The sequence below is a fragment of the Idiotropiscis lumnitzeri genome, chromosome 3 (assembly GCF_059441095.1).
Source record: "Idiotropiscis lumnitzeri isolate Australia: NSW breed Sydney's pygmy pipehorse chromosome 3, RoL_Ilum_1.0, whole genome shotgun sequence".
NCBI lineage: Eukaryota > Metazoa > Chordata > Actinopteri > Syngnathiformes > Syngnathidae > Idiotropiscis > Idiotropiscis lumnitzeri.
The window spans coordinates 17089923-17113000 of NC_142393.1; the positions used below are offsets into that span (position 1 = coordinate 17089923).

Consider the following 23078-nt stretch of genomic DNA (forward strand, 5'->3'; position numbering starts at 1 on the left):
GTGACAAAGTCTTTTTATTTTATTTTATTTTTTGGGGGAGGCAAACGGCAGCTGGGCCGTCTAGTGACTATACCATACAGGCCTGATTGGTGGAGTTCTGCAGAGATCGTTGTCCTTCTGGAATGTTCTCCTCACCAGTGACCATCAGGTTCTTGGTCACCTCCCTGACCAAAGGCCTCCTCCCCCAATTGCTCAGTTTAGACAAGGCGGACAGCTCTAAAAAGAGTCCTGCTGGTTCTGAACTTGTTCCATTTGGAGGTGATGGATGCCATTCTGCTCACTGAAATCTTTAAAGCCGCAGATTTTTTTTTTCTTCTCCGGATTTGTACCTCAAAACAATCCTGTCTTGGAGGTACACAGACATTCCCTTGACGTCATTCTTGGTTGGTGCTTTGACATACGCTGTTACCTTGTGGGACCTTTATATAGAGAAGTGCGTGCCTTTCAGAATCTTGTCTAATCAACGGAATTTTTCACAGGTGGACTCAAATGCAGCTGTGGGAAAGTCTCAAGGATGATCAGTGGGAACAGGCACTTGAGCTCAATTTTGAGGTTTTGTAGCAATACTTATGTGCATTTGGTTTCTTTGTTTTTTTTTTTTGTTTGTTTACAGTACATTTGCAAAGAAAATTGTTGAAATTCTCATAGACATTTTGGCGGTGCCGTGAATTTTTTTTGCTTTTGTTCTTCCCGTACTTGTGTGGGTTTTTGTCCGGATACGCCAGTGTTCTGCTACATTCCAAACACATGTATGGAAGGCCTGTCTTTACCAACGGGCTTACCTCGGCTGAAGCCCAGGGGCTTCCGGCACTCAAGGGCCTATCAGAATACAAAACAAATTAAATCCCAATTTGATGATTGAGGGCATTCAATTCCACATTATCCCACTATTTCTTTATTTATCAGTCAAACATGTTGCGGACCAATCACACACCCATACAATAGACATCACATGACTGATCCCCACGTGCATTTGTTAACGCCGCCGAGGTGACAGAACCGTTGTGGTGGCGGTTTATCAACACTTTGTCAAAGTGAATTCATATTTTAGGCCGGGCACCCCTGCGCGTGCACACACGCTCGCCCACGGCCCCCGCTATGGTGCCTGCTATCGGTGCGGAGCCGAGGCCGGCAGCGGCTAGATTTTATGGTTAGCCCCGGGGCCAATATGAGTAGGTAAAAGGCAGCACTGATGCTAGGCCAATGAAGACTCAAACTTGACAGCAAGAGTGAATGTGAATGTTTTTCTCATTTTTTGTTTCCTTTGACTGGTTTGGAACTAGTTCTAAGCAGTCAGCGAATGGATGGATGGAAACACATTCAGAACATGCAACTGACTGGTGAGCATTCCAGTGTGTAGTCTCCCTTTTCATAATCAGTTGGGATAGTCTGCCTTGATCTCTGCCTTGTAGTGTGATTTTTATCTCCATGTGGCTTGGAACAAGATTGTCCGTGAGGTGGATTACAGTTAAGATTGGACAGCAAGTCGAAAATCATGTGATCAAGCATGTGATCATACAGTTCACAACAAGCTTTGCAAATGTTAAATGAATGGGGACCAAGAAATGTCTTTCATCAGCTGTCCTCTAAATTGAATTGTTGGGAAGAGTGATGAGCTATTCCTTTGTGTGTCTGCAGAGGAGGACACCTTCTCTGCTCACCCGCTGTTCTCTGTGCTTTCAAAAAGTCAATTTTTCTGAAATGGAGAAAGGCAGGCTCATTTTGAGATTGATGGCCATGGATCTTTGAAATCTCATTAAAGATAGCGAATGGTTTCTGGGGGCCCCAGGGGCACAAAAATTGCTGTAGCTATAAAATAGCCCCCCCGACCCACGCACACACACACAACAGCCAAGTTTTCAAAAAAAGAAAATCTGAATTGTGAAGTTTGTTTCTCAGAGAGGCTCAGTGACGTCCAAGAGAAAGTAACCCGAGCTCATACATGTTTATTTTTATTTTTAAATTTTGCTTTTAAGTCATCAAAATTGTAATCACAGAAAAAAATAAAATCAAAGAGCATCCCTGCATTAAAACTTGGGAGTATGTATGATTCATCCCAGATATCTTTTAATTTTATTTTAAACTCTCAGTGACATCTACAATGTCAGCAGACATGGACATGTCCTCGTCACCTTAATGGGCAATGTGATGAAGCCTTGATTCTGGACCAGTTCCATGTCCTCACTGTCCTCACAAGTCACCACCATGTCTGTTGTTTCAAGCTATTTTTGTACCAATATCGTTTCTCTGAAGATAATGCATGTATCCTTGGAGTAAAAATATCCTTGTGAAATTTACACAAAAGCTTCTGGCAGTTTGAAAATTCATTTTTCCCTGATATACTGTTTTAGTTTGAAGGACACCATTTCATTTATTTCATGTATGTGACAGAACTGGGGGAAAAAAGTCAACAAAGTCAGATAAATTGATCACAAATATAGGTCGACAATAATGTGACATTCCTTTGGTAAAATATCTCAAGGATCAAAACTTACAGCAGTCTCAACAGTAAATCGACTATTTTGTTTTGAAGGGAAGTCCTGTGACACACTTGATGGGTGGGCGGGCCTGTGCGCGACCCAACAAATTGTACACAAGCAATTAAAACCCTTTAACATTTTTGCTGTTGTTTTAAAGCAATGGATTAAGCATATGGCTTGAAAAGTCTAAAGGCTGTTACACTCCAAGCCGGTTCGTGTCTTCATGTTGTCTTGTGTAAAAGTCTTGTGTCTCTGCAGTAACCTCTGGCTGACTGTTGCGTCCAGCTGAGATCTAATTGCAATGAGCAGATCAAATGAGGAAATAATAACGAGATCATGAGGCTTTGAACAAAGGATGCTTTATCACATTTGTTTTAAGGAAATGACTTTTAACAAAGCGTGTTGTCCGAATGGCTGTGAAATGAGATCCTTTTCAGCCCCGTTCGACATGTTGCCCTTCATCGGAGAAGATGTCACGTTCTTCAGTCTTTGTGGCACTCATATCGTCTTCTTAGATGTTTGCCCTTGAGAGTTAATGAGGAAACAAGCTACTGTACGTGTCTAATTTGTTTTTGCCCAGTCTTCCTTGGTCCTTGTCTCTATAGTTCTTTCTCTGCATTTACCCAAAAAATTTTTGTTGTAAATCATTTCAAATCGTGTCCGCATGTCCATTTGGACCATTGGATTTTTTTCACAGCAAGGAGCATTTGCTTTTGCAGTGAGCATGATTTCCCCACCCTCTCTCTTTTTTTTTAGATGTTTTTTTTTTATGGTTTGTAACCCTGTTCGTTCATTACCTGACTCAATCAGATGCAACACTGTTGTCTATCTGAAGAGTACAGCGTGTCAGTGGATGCCTGCTTGTTTGTCCCATTAAAAGAGAAATGAGCATACCCCCTTTTTTTCCCCATTAATTAATAATAACCGCTGTTCAATATATCCAAAGAATTGTCTTCGACTTTGACTTGAATGTTATTTTCCCACTATCAGTGACGTCAGTAATTAAAATAAAAGTTGTCAAAATAGCACCTTCTGGTATGGACTTACCAATAGTGTATATTCGTGAAAAAATATTAAATTTGTCAAATTGTGACATGGGAGGTTTCGGCCCGATGGCAGCAATATTTTCATGCACGTGAACAATTTATATGACAATTTAATTAACAGGATTTTGTAACATACTGTGAATAGTATAATGAAAATATTTTTATATATTTCATTGTATAAATTTTTCGTCTACCTTGGCCTCTTGCATTGCGATAGATTTTACACATAAAATTATTTATTTATTTATCTATTTATTATTTATTCAAGCGCCTCATTTATGTTCCAACTTACAATATGAAATCATTTTTTTTTTTTTTAAAGGATAAAACAAAAAATAAAGCTTCGTTTTTTATGAATACTCGGCCGATGGTCATTATGGTGGTACTTGAGAGAGCAACATTTTTTTAGGTGATATTTGGTGCAAAAGGTTTGAGAATCACTGTTCGATTAAGATTAGCGATTTTTGATTTCGCTCAAATTTGGTGTTTGGAAACAGCCTACGCCGTCTTACATAATTATTGCACCACACCGCAGCCGCCTTAATCTTCCACTGTTGTTGTTGATGCTTGTGACTGGTTTTTCTTTCATGTCATCACGTTCACCACTCGTCTGCATTCACCATTCCCCCGTTCATCGGTGCCATTTCGCTCCTCATCACCTCCTTTATTCTTCTCCTGTCAGATGATCTCTGAGCGCTGTTTGATCCCCAAAGCATCTCCCCATTCACAGACTCAACTGGCAGCCCTTTTTATTGTTCCCTCTTTTTTTTTATCATCACCTTACACGTCTTCCTCTTCCTCTGATGTTTCCTCGGATCTCTTCTTTAGCTTCATTTTTTTCCTGACACATTTTATCAGCCTATCCACCCGACCTTTCAGTTACAATGATCTCCCTGTCAACACAAATACGGCTTTTTAAAGTCTTGTTAAGTCTTGTTTTAGATATAAAATGAAATTGTTGAAAAAGATGGAAATGTAATGCTTAGGTTTCCCCAATCACTGGCTGCCTACCATGGATTATTTGGTACCAAGTCAAAGAGGAAAAAAAAAGTCCATTTAATTTATACAACAACAGATTGAAGTTAACTAAGTTACTTGCAGTACAGAAAATCTTCTTTTTTTCTATTCATAATTGCATTATTCTGCCTCTTTGTGGCAAAGTTGCACAGACCTGAAGGAGTCGCAATTCGTTAATAATGATGCAGTTCTTTATATTGTATTTAAATATTTTTTTACCATATGCTTTATAAAGTGAACAGAAAGCTATTTCCTTCTTGCCAAACACAATGAAAAAAATATTAAGGCTGGAACGAAATTATGGCAATTTCATTCATTTCAATGAGGAAAGATTATTGGAGATACGAGTATTTGAGTTGAATTTGAGTATTGGAGTGAATAGTTGTAATTCTCAAATGTGCCCTTTTTTCTCTCTCGCGCATCATGTTTTCATAATAATAATAATAATAATAATAATAATGAAGTAATCAGAAATAATATATTTAATATAGTAATATATTTAGTAATATGTAGAAATTCATAGTTCGGTTAAAAAATGGCTGGGGTTATTTTCAACAATTACAATGCATGATGTCTGTACTGTGTAAGCTTTTATAGGTCAAACTTAAAAACAAAACATGAAAATAGCTACAAAAAATAAGACAATTAAATCAGACATATATAGACATCTCTTATTAAAATTAGCTGTTGGCCAGTGTAATTCAAGACAAAGTGGGAGTTTGGGGGGCATTCATACATTTTCTGTTGGTGTACGCATCTTCTCCTAAATGATCACATCATTTTTTATTAAAGCCTCTTTTGTCTTGTTACTCTTCCAACGCGAGCACACGCTGTTTAATTCCTTCCCTTGTTGTTTACTGTCATTAGCTCACTAATCCGTCTCGTCACACCCATCAGTTTGCTCTTATGCTTTGTGATCCTCATCTTTCTTCATCGTATACATTTCCACGTTAGTCCTCGTTCTCCCCCGCTTTGTGTATCGTTGACATTTCTCTCTTGCTTTCGCTCTCTCTCTGACTCTCTCTCTCTCATGCAGCCCCATGGTTTGCGTCTTTGGGTCTCTTCACCTTCTTCCAGTCTCCTTGCTTTCCATCCCACCACTCCTCACTCACTCATACACACACACACACACACACACACACACACGCACACGCACACTGTACTCAGCTCCTCATTCATATTCCACCTGTGTCAGTCTCCTTGGGGTTGTCAGAGTGAATAAAATCCTCCTTCAAATTCATCTTTTATTGGTCGTTTTACTCAACTACTCCAGGTTCTTTTTTCTTCTCTGACTCTAGGCGTCAATGTGATGTTCTTTTGTACGTGTTGTTTATGCAGCCGTTCATATTTTGCAAAACACCGGCAAAATAGTCTGTTCAGGCACATTCACGAGACAACTGATGACATTTCTACATGACATAAAATTGCATTAGGTATTTGACGACGTTTCCCAGAGGCATCTCTTTACCAGGAGATGCCTCAGCCGACGGGGCCAAGGTGATGTGTGAGAGAAAGAGAACAAACAGAAGGAAAATACCATCTATTTTCTGCAGAGGACAGTCAAGGATGCTTGCAATTTTAAATGCACTGTAGATGTGGTTTTATTATTTTCTTTTGCCATTAATAAGCACTGCTATGTAGCACTATAGAGGAAAAAAGTATTACAAATTATATTTTGCAACTGATGCTAGATTAGCCCATAATCAAAGAAAGTTTAATTTATTTCTGCGGCTATGTTCACACTGGAGCTCAATTCTCTTTTTTTTTTCATGCGATGTGAATGGTACAATTCGATTTTTTTTTTTCCTCAAATTTGACCTGGGCTTGATTCATATGTGGATATAAATCTGATCTGCATGCACTGCGGCTGCTGTATGAACGCTCGTCCTATACATCATCAAAAGCTCAATAGGCTATGCGCTCCCTGAGAGCGGGAGAGAGAGCTTGGTAGACTACTGACATCGGCCATAAATCTGCAAAGTTGTTTTGAGTAACATTTGTTGTCTTTACATTTGACATTAATCCGAATCATAGTGGATATTTATGGAGCTAGTAGTAATCCAGCCACGCAGATGTTTCATAAAACATCCCGACTTGAGACTGACACTGTTCTGCTGTTTTCTGGTGTCTACTGTGTATATGTTAGGATAAATAATTTGTGTTTTAATCTACTGTATTCACTGTCTTTGTTGTTGCATTATTGCTGTATTATGTTATACTGTATGTAAAGTAGTGATGGGGAAATGAAGCTTCGAATTTGCAATGATGCGACGTCGTCTTTGGTAGATAGAGAAGCATTGCCTCATATCCTCAATATATTTCTACCTCCTCGCAACTCTGGAAATATATGAGCCCCTACACTTGAGTTGTTGTTTTCTTTTCTTTTCTTAGTGTGCATTTTAGTGCAGATTAGGCTACATGCCCTGCAGTGGCATAGCTTCGATCTCTGTTTTTTTTATGCAATAATCCTCAAAATTTTGAATGATAAACAAGACTACAGTAGTTTTGGTCAAAGGTATCAATATGTGTTGGTTGCCCTCGATTATTATTCATTTAATTTGGTCACATCATAGTTATGGGTGCCCTTGAAAACCATATGATATAGATATTGTTTGCTTTGACTAGCAAGCACACATTGGACATATAACTGTTGCTTGATGGCAATTCTTAATATAATTAGTAATTATTCTTCAGACAGAAACTTCAAGTAAGTATTTTACTTCTTCCAACTCCTTTCCAAGTATGTTAATGATGTTGGATGCATTGTTTTCTTGTTTACAATTGATTGCTATTATTTATTTTTTTCATGTTCAAAATAAAGATTTCAATCAATCAAAAGCTGTTTAATGACACTCCCAGTTTAAATTAATTGTCAAACTAAAAATAACACTTGCTTAAAAATATTGCTGACATGATTGAGTCTGTCCCTCACAACTGAATATTTAGATCCGACAGCTGCATCGCATCAAGATTCGCAAAAAAAATTTAAAAAATCAGCAAAATTCAAAAATATGAGGACAATCTCAAGTTGAATCTCCTGGCTGTTACTCTGAGAAGGGTGAACTCCAACTACACATCAGTCACATGGAAGATGTTGGTGGGGTGTAGGCACCAAAGGGGAGTCTTGCACATGGCGCCCTTCAAGCAAGAACCACCACTGGCATCAAAAGTAGGATATTATGCAATGTCGGATTTGTGGTGTGAAGTTTACAACTTGACATTCCTGCTGATTTGTGTGAAAGTAGGGCTGGGTGACATGGACAACATTTCACATCTTGATATGCATGCCAGATATCTTAATTTTTAGAGATATTACTATGAATTTAGAGATTAGAGATACTACTATAAAATTTTATTTTTTTACAAGAAATACATTTCCTCAATCCAAAAGGATGTGTAAAGTATTTTTTAATTAGAACTTACTGGCATTCATCAACATTAAGGCCAGCAAAAAGAATTAAACCGACGTGTTTTTGTTTGTGTTAATGCGTGTGTGTTAACTGCATAAACATGTGTGTTATTTTATATACAATTTGTCCATGCATTTGTGGATGGACACATTATTTAGCTTTAGTGTCACTTTTTTCTGACAGTGTACTCTGACAGTGGCCATGCAATTTTAAAATTTTGAGCTTTAGTCGAGTGCATGATTCAGTTCAAGTGAAAGGTGTTTTAAAATGTGGAGAATAGGACACGACTCCCGCCCATTTTTTTCCTCTAACAGGCCGGTTCGTCTCCTGGTGAGAGCTGACCTTTTCTCTTGAAGGAGAGAGGGAGACGGCCAACAAACGAAGCGAGAGAGGGAACGATGTGTGGAAATGGGTCAATGACAACTTACTGGAACAGAAAGATAAGCCGGTAAGTGCATGTGAAGATGTGTTGTGTTAGCCGCAGGTGTGTGACTTGGAGCATGAGCTTGTCTATTGATTGAATGGTGATGCCCAATATCAGGCTCACTGATAACTGCGAGTGAGAAAAATGTGTGTTTGTGATAGAGATTCAGTATTTGCAGACCCTTGTCTTCATGCGGTAACCATGACAACATCACTCTGTGGGCGAGGCTTTACGTCTCTGTATATTATGACATCAATGTTACATGCACACACACAGACACGCTGCATTCAGCCAACATACTCATACTTTTAGTAAATGTGGCTGGTAAACACACAAACACAACAGTTGCTCCTGGTTACACAAACCATGCATTTACATGGAAATAGTGACACAATGCCGAACGGCAGGTGTGCGGCCCTCCAAGTCTCAAGAGGCAAAACATGACCAGCTCTTATCCTCACATACGCACACGTGCACACACAAAATCGAAACGCACGCATTCAAATGAAGTGGGTAGAAAGCGATCAACACGACATTTTGATTGAATTTCTTTAAGACAAAATGTGTGAAAATATTGCTTGCGCAGTACGGTTTTCGGATGGCAACAGTTTAACATAGCAACTGATTATTTGTATTTCTAACGGAAATATCTGCATCACTTTAGGTTCAGGAACTCATTGCAGTCAAACTAAAACAAGCTCTTTGTATTATTTTTGTGCACTTGCACTGGTGTTACGGACCGTGTTCTATTCACATGCGGTTAATAGAAAAGTTTGGATTTGTAAAAGGTGTTAAATGGCTAGAAGATTGCAAAATCCATCAGGCACACCGACACCCAGACAAAAAGTTAATTACGGACTCTAGAATCTATCGTTTGTGGGGGATGTGGAAAGTGAATCAAAGGAAAACAAAGCATGCACATCTCAGATTGATGATATCAAACACAGGAGGAAAACTGCCTCGATTTTTTATTCTCCCCCCCGCCCCATCCCATGATGACATTGAGTTGGTCATGTTTCCAAATACGATCCATCATCACAATTGCGTGCGTGTGTGCGTGCATGTGTGTGTAATACTATGAGAGTGTTCATGAGAAAGTGAATCATTCCCTGAACAGACCACCTTGGCAGCGTGATATCAGATGCATTATTTGACGATTGGATCGCTTGCTACAAAAGCTGATAGATCGCTGCCTGAAATTGATTTCTGTCTAGATGTGACACACACACACGCACACGCACACACACAGCGGCTATAAGACAGACAGCTCGGAGAAACTAATTACTAGTTCACAGGCTGTCTGAGAAGCGAACCACAATGAAAACACCTGAAGGACTGGCAGGCTGACAAGCAGAGACCAAATAAATTGGGAAATTAATGTTCCATTATTGGGCCAAGAGTGTGTGCGTGCTAGAATTTTAAAAGATGGATGATTTGATTGCCTGTGGGGGTCACGGGTCTGTCGTTTCCAGGGGCAGTGAATATTGAACAGTGTCAGAGGTTAACATCTGTGTAATAAAATAGCAAATTATAACCTGCAACAAGCTCATTTAGGCTCTGCTCTCGTTATTTTGGCTCTCTGAATTGGAATATGGAGGCTAAAAATTTATTCATTACATGTAAATGATATGTAATGCAGTGCAATCCTTGTGTATAGGTTCATTTCGATTATAATCACGACACTCGATAAGTTGTTCTATGACATTATCTAAATATATAAATATATGTGATATATATAAATATTTGCAAGGAGCCTTGCTGTCATGGTCGGTTGTTGTTGAGTTTGGTTTTTGGCATAGAATTTAGTTTTATGGGTCCTCCTGTGCTTGTTACCTAATCCCTCGTTTTCCCCAATCAGGTCCCTCCAACCCTTTGTGTGTCGTTCAGGTGTTCCCTGTTGCCTCGTCAATTTGTTTGTATTTAGTTGCTTGGTTCCTTTCAGTCCTTGTCGGCTCATGTGTCATTTGTCCATGTCGAGTTTGTTTTTGTCAGTCCAAGTCAAGTCCTGGTTTTCTTCCGGTGGTTTGGAGACTTTGATTCTTGTTGTTTTGTACGATTGTAATTTTGATTAACCAAGTACCTTGTTTGCCTTTTTGTTTTGTTCTACTTTAAATTAAATGATCCAAATCTGAACTCCTGCCTCGCTGCCCTACGTTTAGGCCCTCCTCCACGCCGAAACCTGACACTATCCAAGTGATTTCCTGAGAAAATAATCCATTTCCACCGCTTCCCTTACATATAAAGTTGTTCTCTTCATTTTGTTTCTTTTTTTTTTTTGTTTTGTTTTTTCAGAAAATGCATCATGCACATCAAGATGATGTTCAATATAAAATTAGTTTTAAATGAATTTGGCCAAGGAATAGTCATTAATGCAAAAATAAATAAATAAATAAATTAAAAAAAATCTTTCCATCTTTAACCCCACACACTAACCCTCCCCTCCCCAAAAACACCTGGGTACAGGTGCCGCTCAAACACGGAAGCAGTAGCATTGAATTGGAATAGACTGGCTGCTAGTGAACATCTTAACGCTGCACTCCTTCAGAGAGGGCGACGCAGATTTCTGGCAGGGCTATAGAACGCCTGTTTGTCATCCAAATATTTACTGTAATTAAGACGTTAATACTGTGTTAGCATACGTTATTGTGGTTCGTTCTGACATTTGGGTTATGTCGCCATGGGGTTGAAATATCCCCGGGTCAGGTGCATCCCAGATCAGAATTACATTACATTACAAAGGCATGCATCACAAAACTAATGGTTGCTTGGTCTGCGGCCTTTATTTCATAAATAGCAATTACCTGAAATGACAGGATCAATGCCATGATATTCATTTTTTGAGTTTGAGCAGTTATGTTTATCCTCAGTTAATACGGTTCTCATTTGAAAATGTGATTTATTTCCACATTTTCAAAGGCTGCGCTCTTTTATTCTTCACATTTACAAGTGTGTTGCGCCTCAGTCATAATAGGAAAATGCTGGTCTCGGATGACAACGGTGAACAACGAGCGCTCTAACATGCACTCAAACTCAACTATTGATTCCATGTACGATTTCCATTATTTGATCAAGAACTAGTTTTGGGCGTAACGGTTTTTAATCATTTTTCCTCAGTTCAGTTTTGTTCCCATGTCTTATTGACATCATCGAGATTTGAACTGAATTTAATAACACTTTGGGTGAGGCAATTATTTGCTGTTACAGTCTGCTTGCATTGGTGGCAAATTGGGCCGAACCAGCTGATCGTGTTGTGATGAAGTTGATGCTTGTTTAGTGATTAGTCCAGTTTCAGCCCTCCCTCTCCCGTAACTTCAGCTGGGATAGACTCCGCCCTTGAACAATCTTTCACAGGATCAGCAGGAGGTCATATTTTTGTCAGTATCTGCAGTATGTTCGATAAGAGAGTGGAAAAAATGATTCCTTTTTCATTCTAATAACTCATTGTACTTTATCTTTTAGGAAGATCTTTACTTATCGTTACTTAGGATTGACTTCTCCGATAAAGCAAACTATTGCTTTGGTTGTAGCCAATGGAAACATTTTTCAGTCCTAGCCTCTAGTTCAAAAACAGAATAACCTCAGGTGAACCCTCTGCTATATTTCTGCATCTGCCGTGTAAAGCGGTGACACGAGTGGTCATGGCAATGTTGTTTCTGGTGTGTGTGCGTGTGTGGGGGTGTGCATGTGTGTGTTTTAGGTTAGGGCTGGGTGGTGGGTGTTACCTCTCTGTCAGAACTTCTCTGTCACACTCGGTAATGATCAAAGCTCTCACGGGGACCCCCTACCGTACACACTCACACAAGCAGCCAACTGGACAAGAATTGCTCAGCCATGCATCCTTCGCTCCACACGGCTCATGCGGGATCTCGCTCACTCTCACACGTTACACGGTGCCCATTACTGCTTGGTGGCTCCCATCCCACCATCCATTTATTCTTCCCTTTTTTTGTACTCCAGTCCAGGGGTGGCGAACTCATTTTAAATCCTCTGCATAAGAGTTCTAAATCTTCTGATGCTGATATTTGTTCTGAAAAAATGTTTGATGGTGTAAACAGCATAGCAGTTTGTCTACTTTCAACAACACAGTCATTATAAGTTTTTCAATCAATTATTAAAAAAAAAGAAAGAACGAAAACCTCCACATCAACTTTTGTCATTTTGTTATTCTTGTGCCATCATTTCAGTGAAAAAAAAAATCAATAATGGTGGCTGTAACCTGCCAGTCAAACCTAATATTGTTTGACACATGCTTAAATTGTAATTTAACTAACAAGCCCTACAACTAATTATGGTACACTACTGTAAAAGTGTCATTCATTTTTGTGTTTCATGCGTATCTGTGGATCGCGTTTGTGTGTGCATGCCAACAATATTATACAGTATGTCATGTATCGTGAGTACAGTCTCCTCAAGGGGATTTCTGAAAGTTTTTTTTTTTATCCTGCAGGTTGTAATGTTTTCAGTTGCATCTCTGTAATTATTTTCATTAGATTTTTTTTAAATAATGAAGCCAACTGGGCACTTTACTCATCCAGACTTAGAATTCTATCACTCTCTATATAGTGAAGGCTTTTATGGAGGTCATAAAAACAGGTTCAAAATCTGTTCATCTGTGATTCAGAAGAACTTCTAAAATGTATGTGTGATTGACTATTTAACGTCAGTGACTCTTCATTTGTCCTTGTAAAAGACTCCAAGTCAAGTTTTTGCCTGTTCGAGTGATAGAAAATGAGGAGATGATTGAGGGCAGAACAATTATCATTACATCATTCCATCGGTATTGCTGCAAATCCGAACTTTCTTCTTGTCGGTCTGCGAGCAGAAAAAAACATTATTATTTTTTTATATTATTACTATTTGCATGTACTGTAAATTAGTGTGGTAGTCAGTCATATTCCAAGAAAGAAAGCAATTGTCGAGCAATATTGCTCCGACCCATTTAGTCCCACAGCTTTGTGAAGATGTCCTTACGGTGCCTCTTCCATATATTCGAAAAAGTTTTGAGAAAAGTTGCGGAAACCTGATGCTGATGCTGTTGTCCTGGTCAATCAGTAGCGGGTGATTGTTTCGGGATGGGAGCCATAACAAACAAGAGGTGTAATACACAGCATATCGTTCTCCTGATCCTTGCCTCCCTTACGGATCTTCCGTTACACTGCTGAGGCGGCATGGCTCACTAATAGAGTGATCGTCTACCATTCCGGAGGTTGTGGATTCAATCCCTGGCCATTGTGATCATGTTGAAGTGCCCTTGAGCAAGATACCCTCAGTTTCTCCTGATGCTGCGTCCGCAGTGGGAGAATGAGGAGACAGTGTAAAAGGCTTTGAGTACCTGAGGTGAGAAAATTGCTGTACAAGTGAAAGCCCATTCAAGATGACAGGCATTCAAGGTGGCTAATGCTAACATGGCGCTTTAGAGGGAGGAGTGTGTTTGGGCGGCATTGAAGGTCATTACTGGAAGGGCCCAAAAATATTAACGGCCAAATTGCAAATCCTCCGATCTGACAGAGGTGTCAAATCCAGCTCTGGAAAGCACTTACTACAGCCAATTATTATTAAAAAAAAGAAAAAAACTCTCAGGAAGACTCAAAGTGTACAGGCTATGTCACAATTTAGCATTATTCACTTCGCAAGTTTAAAAATACATGTGTATAAAAAGATTTTAAAAAATGAAATTCAGGTCCCTCTGAAGTGCAAACAGGCAGCTTCTTCATAAATTGTCCTCTTAATATAATTAACATAGCATAAAATTGTAGAAATAAGATAATGGCTGTCTTGACAACTTAAACAAATGTAGTCTCACTCAACTTTGATGGCTCATGACGTGCTACCAAAGGTGCAGAGGGCCTGGTGTTTGTACCTCAGGGGTGAGTCTCTTCACACTAGTCTGCGAATTTCTTCACATTAATGTAATGTTGTACTGAGCAGCCAACTCAGACACAGACTACCGAATTCTGGCTTTATGGTCGTCATCATATTTTTCCTATTGCACATCTCTTCTGTGGTGGCATCACAGAAAAAGACAAAATGCCAAAGTAAAAGCAAAACACACATTGTGATTTCATCCTGTAGATCAGACATGTCCAAAGTCCGGCCCGGGGGCCAAATGCGGCCCGGGGTCAAACTTAATCCGGCCCGCAGCCTCTGTAATAAAATTAATACATTCTGGCCCGCACATATACAGTACTGAGTGCGCGCTCTTCCTAACTGCTGTTCTTAATTTACCCACTAGAGGCAGTATCACTACAAGGCATCAGCCCGGGTGACCTTTACCCCCAATTTATAAAATGGCGACAATAAACAAAAAAACGAAAGTTGACTGCGAGGGTCGACGCTTCAAAGATGTGTGGAAATTGGACCATTTCTTCACAGAAATACGTAACAACTGTGTCTGTCTCATTTGCAAAGAGACCGTGGCTGTTTTTAAAGAGTTCAATGTCAAACGACATTACCAAACGAAACACGCTGACATGTATGACAATTTGACCGGGGAGGAACGCAGCAAGAAATTGGCGCAACTTGAAGCGGGTTTATTCTCACAGCAGCAGTATTTTGCAAGAGCCCGAGAGTCAAATGAGAATGCCACGAAAGCTAGCTACGAGGTAGCAACACTGATCGCGAAGCATTGCAAACCTTTCACCGAGGGTGAATTTATCAAAGACTGCATGATGACTATGGCGAAGAAAATATGTCCCGAGAAGCAGCAAGAGTTTGCCAAAGTTTGCCTGGCACGTAACACCGTAGCACGCAGGATTGAGGAAGTGTCGTCAGACATCAAAAGACAATTGGGGGTCCAAGGAAAGGAGTTTGATTTTTTTTCGCTGGCTTGCGACGAAAGCACAGACGCCTCGGACACTGCCCAGTTGCTTATTGTTTTGAGAGGAGTGGACAATGAAATGAACGTTACTGAAGAACTACTTGACCTGCAGAGCCTGAAAGCCCAAACGAGAGGAACAGACCTATTCTCTTCTGTTTGCGCTGCCGTGGATGACTTAAAACTCCCGTGGAATAAAATTTCTGGGATTATTACGGACGGCGCACCATCCATGGCTGGCGAACGAAGTGGATTAGCGACACTAATATGTAACAAAGTAAGTGAAGAAGGGGGTAGCGCTGTAAAACTCCATTGCATCATTCATCAGCAAGTTCTGTGTGCCAAACATCTCCAATACGAACATGTTATGAAACCGGTGATAAAGGCTATTAACTATATTCGCTCCAGAGCGCTATGCCACCGCCAGTTTCAACAGTTTCTCAGCGATGTTCATGCAGAATATGGAGATGTTGTCTATTTCACTGACGTGCGATGGCTTAGTCGGGGTTCTGCACTGTCGCGCTTCTACTCTCTTAAGCAGCAAATCTGTGAGTTTTTGGCTGAAAAGGGACAACCTATGCAAGAACTAAGTGACCCCATGTGGCTAGCTGATTTGGGTTTTCTAGTTGACATTACAAAGCACCTTAATGTCCTGAACACCAGTCTCCAGGGACCAGACGGAGTCATAAACCAACTATTTTCACACATCAAAGCCTTTGGAATCAAGCTCAAACTGTTTGAAAGACACCTGTCGCAGACCCAGCCCAATACTGCACATTTCTCAGCGCTGCAAGAAATCATAATCAGATTCCCAGAGAGCAATATCAGTGCACAAACGAAGAGGTACGCATCAGATATGAAATCTTTGGCTGAAGAGTTCACACAACGCTTTCGGGATTTTGCAGCTATTGAGAAGGACATCGCTCTTTTTTCATCACCTTTATCCGTGGTCACAGACAATGTTCCAGCCCATTTACAGCTGGAGCTCATTGAGTTGCAGTGTGACGCCGAGAGCCGTAGTCGGCACCAGCAACTTTCTCTTGCCAACTTTTACAGAGAGCTGGATAAAGGCAGGTTTCGAGAGATTCGAGAGTTTGCTAAGAAAATGTTGAGCTTGTTTGGGTCGACGTATTTGTGTGAAAAGACATTCTCTGTAATGAACTTAAATAAGAGTCGTCTGAGGACACGGCTCACAGACTCTCATCTGCGAGACATCTTGCGCATTAATACTTCTGCCTTTGAGCCAGACCTGGCCTTTGTGCTGCAGTCCAGATCTCAGTATCACCCGTCACATTAATGCAGGCAAGTCATTTGTCATTAAAATAACTGACTTCATTTTGTTTTGTTCAGTCACAAATTCAGACAAGTTGTCGGTTTTCATTCCAGAATAAAATTTTCAATCAACATTTATATTTGATATGTCATATATATCAAATTAGTCCTGCACTTGTGGTAATCATTTCTGTTTTTCAAAAATTCTGTGGACATTGAACTCCCATGATGATAATATAATTCATGCTCATAATATAATTCATGTTCAAATATTATTTGCACTCAAGAGTATAATTACTTCTGTTTAAGAATAAAAAGTTAAGCAAATATTCAATTGCATGTGATGTTCATATTTCAAATGAACCAAAATACATGTTTGATGGTTTAAATGCAAATAAAAAAGCAAAATGTGAAACACAGAATCGCTTGCTAAAATGTGTTTGAATATATTGTTGTTTATGCAGTGAATGTCAGCCGAGGTCGGCCCCCCCCACATTTTGCAACTTCAAATCCGGCCCGCTTTGCAAAAAGTTTGGACATCCCTGCTGTAGATGGTCCCTGATCTTAAATCTCACAAGATAAAGTAACATCTCGTGTGAACTTGAAATTGTATGATTTCAAAAACATTGGACTTTGGTCAATTCCACTTCATGTGCTATTCGTCTGTCTTCTTCCCAGCCCCCAACATCTGTCCTTGCCACGTTTGGTTTGATTAATTTTTCACAGTTCTTGAATATTTTGCATCTCAGCATGAAACTCAGCCTCGAAACCGTCTTCAGAGGCAGATGCTTAATCATCGCTTTTCCAAAGGCATTGAAAGATTCATCATGTACCACCAAGTCTTCTCAAGTTTTGTGAATTTGAAATATCCGCGTAAAAGTCAATGGAGTTTTCATTGTTTTGACTGCGGTTAGTGGAGTCATTTATCCCCACGCTGTGCTTGTGATGAGCCGGTGATTCATGATTCATGTCTTCTTCCATGTAAAGGAGAGCATGCCTCTCCTCTCCAACCTACATCCCCTCCTCCAAGCTACAGTCCACGGCACACAGAGACAGAAAATGGAGCACCGAGACACCACGGCCCAGCGTGAGACAGGAAACAAATGGGGCTTCCTGATGCTTTAATGTGTCGATGCTGTTGCAGTGTGCGTGTGTTCATGGTTCCTAACTATGGTTGTTGACCCAGAAATGTAGAAATGTTTCACTACTTTATTAACAATTTGCCCTGATAGTACATGTTCACTCTTCTGGTAGATTCAGAGACTTGCCTTCAATGCTTAATTACCGTAGCAGTATCTATCCAAATTGCTGCATGGTAGATTAAGTTAGACCTCTCCACATTGAATATATATATTGAATGGATTTGTGTTGCTCATTTTTTGTCTCTTCTCTTAAATTCCTGCAAGATATAAAATAGTCAAAATGTCACTGTATTCTTATTTAATTGAACTTTGTATACAGTACTTTATGTCAATTTGTTGACATGTGAGTGGAATCTATTTGTGAATGGCAACTTCATGTACCACAGCGCTACTGAAACTGAGAATTAGATTTCGGTGACTTGGTGATGACATTCTGCTAATGCAATGGCATCTCTAATGGTGCGGATTTGGCCATGTGTCCATGCTCCATATACACACACCCCCGCACACACGAGTTGAAATGATGTTATTCCACAGTGTAGGCAGTGAACAGTGAAGAGTCTCTGCCGAGCAAGTCGGAAAAGGAGACGGCCAAACACCAGCAAGAATGTGCCAGCACTATGTGGGGCGGGACGAGGGCTGACTCAGAGACAGATCCACCTCTAAAATGAGCCAATTTCAGAAATGCAAATAAATGTGTGGGAAATTTGTCTTGATGGCTTTATACCTGAAACATTTGAAAGTAAGCAAATAAATGCATAACACATGTTATGTAAAAATTAATTCATAATATGTTCAAATGTTTGAGCTGACTCAGAATGTCCACATTGACAGAGAACATGTTCCATTTCTCTTTGGAAGGCTTGATTTTATTTCATGATGGCATTCACAGTGTTCGTGGCCATAAAACATTACACCTTACATCGAAATCATTTAATGCATGGATGTCAAACTCAAGGCCCGGGGGCCAGATCTGGCCCACCAGTTCATTTTATGTGGCCTGCGGAAGCAAATCTTGTGCGCCCACTTCCATGAATCTGGTTAAAATCTTTACCGAAATTTCTAAATGTAATGTAGAAATAATGGATATTACAAGTGATTTTTGTTACCCAAGTCCCTTACAGTACCTTCAACAATAGTTGAACAAACTATTATCCTTGACACCAGATTTCAAAACTACGTAGTTATGTGGTTGTGCACATGTAATAATATGAGGATATTAAACATTTGCATTGTTTTACAGTCATAATGAACCTCTTTGGGGAAACCATAACTATTATGTACCTCGTGACGAAAATTGTTTGACACCACTGACATAATGGTTGATTTTGCCACCCAGTTTTTATTTAGATTTATGAAAATCTACTCATATACTTAAAACGATGTTCAACATTTCTTCTTGAAATTGCTTTGTTTGATTCTATGACAATAAGAAGCGCAAAGGTCCTTTCATTGCAAAATAATGGAGGCTCCAAACAGTGCCAAGCACACTGAGCAATTTTCTGCTGGATGAGAGCGTGACCTCTAAATTGTTTTAGGTCTAGTGTTCAGTCTTGTTGTCTCATAAAAATAATATCACTATAATATGTGGACTTGTCATCGCATAGAACTTCTAGGGGGGAGAGATTTTAAAACTCATTGTGCGCTAAATCTATTTTTGCTGCACTTTTCCAGACACCGGAAATAGTTGCATCCCTCTGCCCCGAGGCACTGCCAGCCCACCTGAAGGAATCTCATTAGAGACAGATTCAGCTGAACTTGACTAATGTCTGACAGTCGACATGCTGTTTCAGAGGCTTCTCCACGCTGTTGATTTGAAGGGAGCTGCTGCGTGGTTAAAACGAGGATAAGTATGGATTTTAGACTCAACAAAAATAGCATTGTCTCCAAAAAGCCAAGCTTTTTACGCCCCTTAACCGAGACAAAAGGTGAAAATGTAAAGTGCCCACATCAGCTATAATGAGCTGCAGCACATGCTCCACAGCCTGCACTGCTATAACTTGGTTACTGCACTATAGCTGGATGGGGCTGACAAAGCATATAGAGACAGACAGCACAGACACATGGGATAAAGAGAGAGGACAATTTAAAAAAAAAAAAAAATCCCTAGTACTCATCGGCTCTGTGGAGCTGAAATCCCCTCTCTCAGCTCTCTGGCTGGAGAACAAGCAGTAGGTCACAATGGCTAGCAAATTCCCCCGGATTTGGAACACAAAGGGTGGGCAGCCGTCCACTCAATAACCCTGAAAATGCCAGCCCGGCCTAGCCACATGCGCTCCATCCACACGGCCCATCATCCAATAAGTTTGCTATCACAACAGTTTTCATAAACTGGATTGAGTAGAAAACAGATTTTCATCGGTGGTAACAGTTAAAAGCTTCACTTTTACCTCTGCTAAGGTTTTTATTTGATGTTTTTCTGTTTATTCTTGCTCTGTATGCTTATTTAGTAATTTAGTAAACTATTTTTTGTTGGGGTTTTTTGACTATTCATTTAAATGTCTTTAATTCTGTAAGTCAGTTTCAATTGTGTACTTTTAATTACATTATGTGAAGTATATTGAGATGAGATGTGCTATAATTCAATTATTATATTTATTTTACATCTGCCAGTTATTGCCAAGGCAGTTCACAATGTGAACAACATTTCCTTTCTTACTAAGCCCCATCCTCTTCAGAACTATATATATTTTTTGTAAAAAAACGAGTGTTACTCTCTGGATTTTACAGTATCTATATGAACAAGCAATAAATGTGTGTAAAATATTGATAATGTATACAGCTTAAACAGGGTCCAATTGACCTCTGATTAAAAACATATCTATCATGTTAATTTTATATTCCCCCAGCTGTCCACATTCATTTAGGAAAGCTCAGGAAATAATCAAACATATATTTCATCCATCCATTATCTGAGCTGCTTATCTGTCTTTGGTCAGCGCAGTCTCTTTTCCACCTGATCCATGCCGCTCCAACTGTGTCATAGTATATCATTGTTGTTAGACATCCCAATTAGGTTACAAAAAGTAGACTAAATTCAAAACCAAGACTAAATGGTAGCGCATGTGGAGTATTTGATCGCGGTGCAGGCAGACAGATTTGGTACTCCGTGGACGTGTGTGGTATGTAATTCATAAATATGAAAACATCATGAATAATCCGTCTGAATCATTGTGGAAATAAATTCATTGAATGAATTATAATCAGGCGGCACGAGGGATGACTGGTTAGCACGCTGGCCTTGCAATGTAGAGGTTGTAGGTTTGATTCTGTCTCCGGCCTTGCTGTGTGGAGTTTACATGTTCTCACCTGTGCCTGCGTGGATTTTCTCCGGGTACTCCGGTTTCCTTCCACATTCCAAAAACATGCATTGAACACTCTAAATTGCCCCTAGGAATGAGTGTGAGCGTGGATGGTTGTTCGTCTATGTGTGCCCTGCGACTGGTTGGCAACCAGTTCAGGGTGTTCCCCGCCTAAAGCAAGCAGGGATAGGCTCCAGCGCTCCAGCGACCCTAGTGAGGAGAAGCGGTACAGATAATGGATGGAATTATAATCATTACCATCTAAATAGCACCCCCCTGACCATGTAGTATAACAGTTCGGGGAGGAGGGAGGGTTCTCACGCTGATACGCTCGTGGGTCATATGCAGCTGACAACATGATCCGCAAGGGGGATCGTGCAGTTTACCTGCTAATGTCATGCCCCAGCAGGTGTATTTCTGTTTAATCAATGGTAAACTTCGACCGCCCAGATTTGAATGCAAATAAGGACTACGATTGGCCGTGACTCGGCTACATTCCATCCCACAACGTCCCAATCCTACCAGTGCAAAGTCTAACAAAATACCAAAAGAAACAAAAATCCAACCATCGCACACTTTGCACGAGGCTTGCGCAGCAGAGGACTAGCCCTGACCCATTTCAAGTCCACTTAAGAGACTCCATTAGTTTGTCACATCCAGGTGTTTAGCACACTTGAGTTTGATAAGATCATTAGGTTACTCACAGACAATTAAACAATAAGATAATTAAGCTGAATTAATGTCTAGTGTCCCAGGAATTGTTCTGCTGGTGCCTGAAGCAAAGGTACGGAGATGGCAGCAGGTGGCTGAGTGGTGCTGCTTAGCCAAGTTATAATGATTATCTGGGTGTGCGTGTGTGTGTGTGAGTGTGTGTGTCAGGGAGTTGCAGACTGATTCTCATCACTCTGATTGTTCCACTTGTGTTTTCCGTGACTGATAGTAATTGCAACAGCATTTGGCTCCAGTGCAAATGGAAGTGGGATGAGCCGTCAGCGGTCACTGAGGGCATTTGGCCATTGAAAGATCTTTAATACAGCATGATGTGCAGCTGGAAAGTATAAAGTCATAAATGTTTTTCTTTTATTTCATGATCCACCTGGAATGGGACTGAGAAAAGATCCACAACAGTATTCATGGTCAAGTGTGTTAAAAAATATATGGAATTACTGCCACCTTTGCTGTTTTTGAATTTTGCCACTAGTTTACACCAGTCACTGTAAAAAAAAATGTTACTCTTTAGTCTCCAGCAAGTCCCTTATGAGGATAAGTGGTTAATGGATGGATGGATAGTTGGATGAATATCTGTACTTGTACTTAATCACAGCATGCGTGAGTACACTTTTGTTTTCCCTTGACTAATAATTCATTTGCGTGCAAATAAAGGCCTCCCACATATAAGACACCTCCCCTTCCCAGCCACAAAATTAAGGGAGTGGGGGGGGGGGTCCGACCCCCTGAAAAAGGAGGTGCTGTAATTGCTATAATTCGTACATGGTGAGTTTCATATTTTTGTGACACCTCATCAATTTAAGCCAAAATTCTACACTTCGGTCACATTTCAATTGTTTTATTTTATTTTAAATCCACTGTGGAGGCGTATAAAGGCAAAGCTATCAACAAAAATCAAATACCGTGAATAGTTCTGGCCCTAACTGAGTGGCTAGTAAGTATTGAATGGCTGGCGCGCCCACACATAACTTGCCAGAGCACAGATGCTCATTTTCACTCAGATTTTATATACACCCATTTCATGCAGCTCCAAATTTTAAACAGTGCCACACTCACTCCTGCGTTCAGAAATGTCACACGATTTATTTTTACTGTGGTATTATCATCAAAAAGTGAAAGAATACAAGCTATTAATGGACATTTTTTTAACAGCCAGTCACAACTTTTTTTTTTATAGCAGTTCTTTTCAAGGTCGTATAAATACGGAGGCTCCTTTCAGTTTCTCATTCATCAGAGTTGAGGAAGCAAGCAAAGGATCAGAGGCTCAGTAGAGCCATAAATTTAAAAATCTGATTTTCTGCTCTGGTGTAAACGCACTCAGCGACTCACAGCGTATGGGCTTGAGAGCTAGATCCCATTTCTAAACAGTTTCTGGGCACCTGACCAATGCTATCAAAGAAAATAAAAAGCGTTTTAATTCCCATGGCATGTTTATTGATCAT

The 23078-nt window shown here is 40.0% G+C and overlaps 1 long non-coding RNA gene across 4 annotated transcripts in view; it reads left to right on the forward strand.

The window, feature by feature from the left end:
* Positions 1 to 23078, forward strand: part of LOC148340161 (uncharacterized) — a 50293-nt gene that overhangs the window by 21909 nt on the left and 5306 nt on the right. For 3 of the 4 annotated variants that reach the window (XR_015842578.1, XR_015842576.1, XR_015842579.1), the window contains exon 2: positions 8268 to 8401. This is a non-coding gene — a long non-coding RNA (uncharacterized LOC148340161). Of the gene's footprint in view, positions 1 to 8267; positions 8402 to 19279; positions 20388 to 23078 lie in introns of those variants that run through there. The other variant, XR_015842577.1, reaches the window with a different exon arrangement.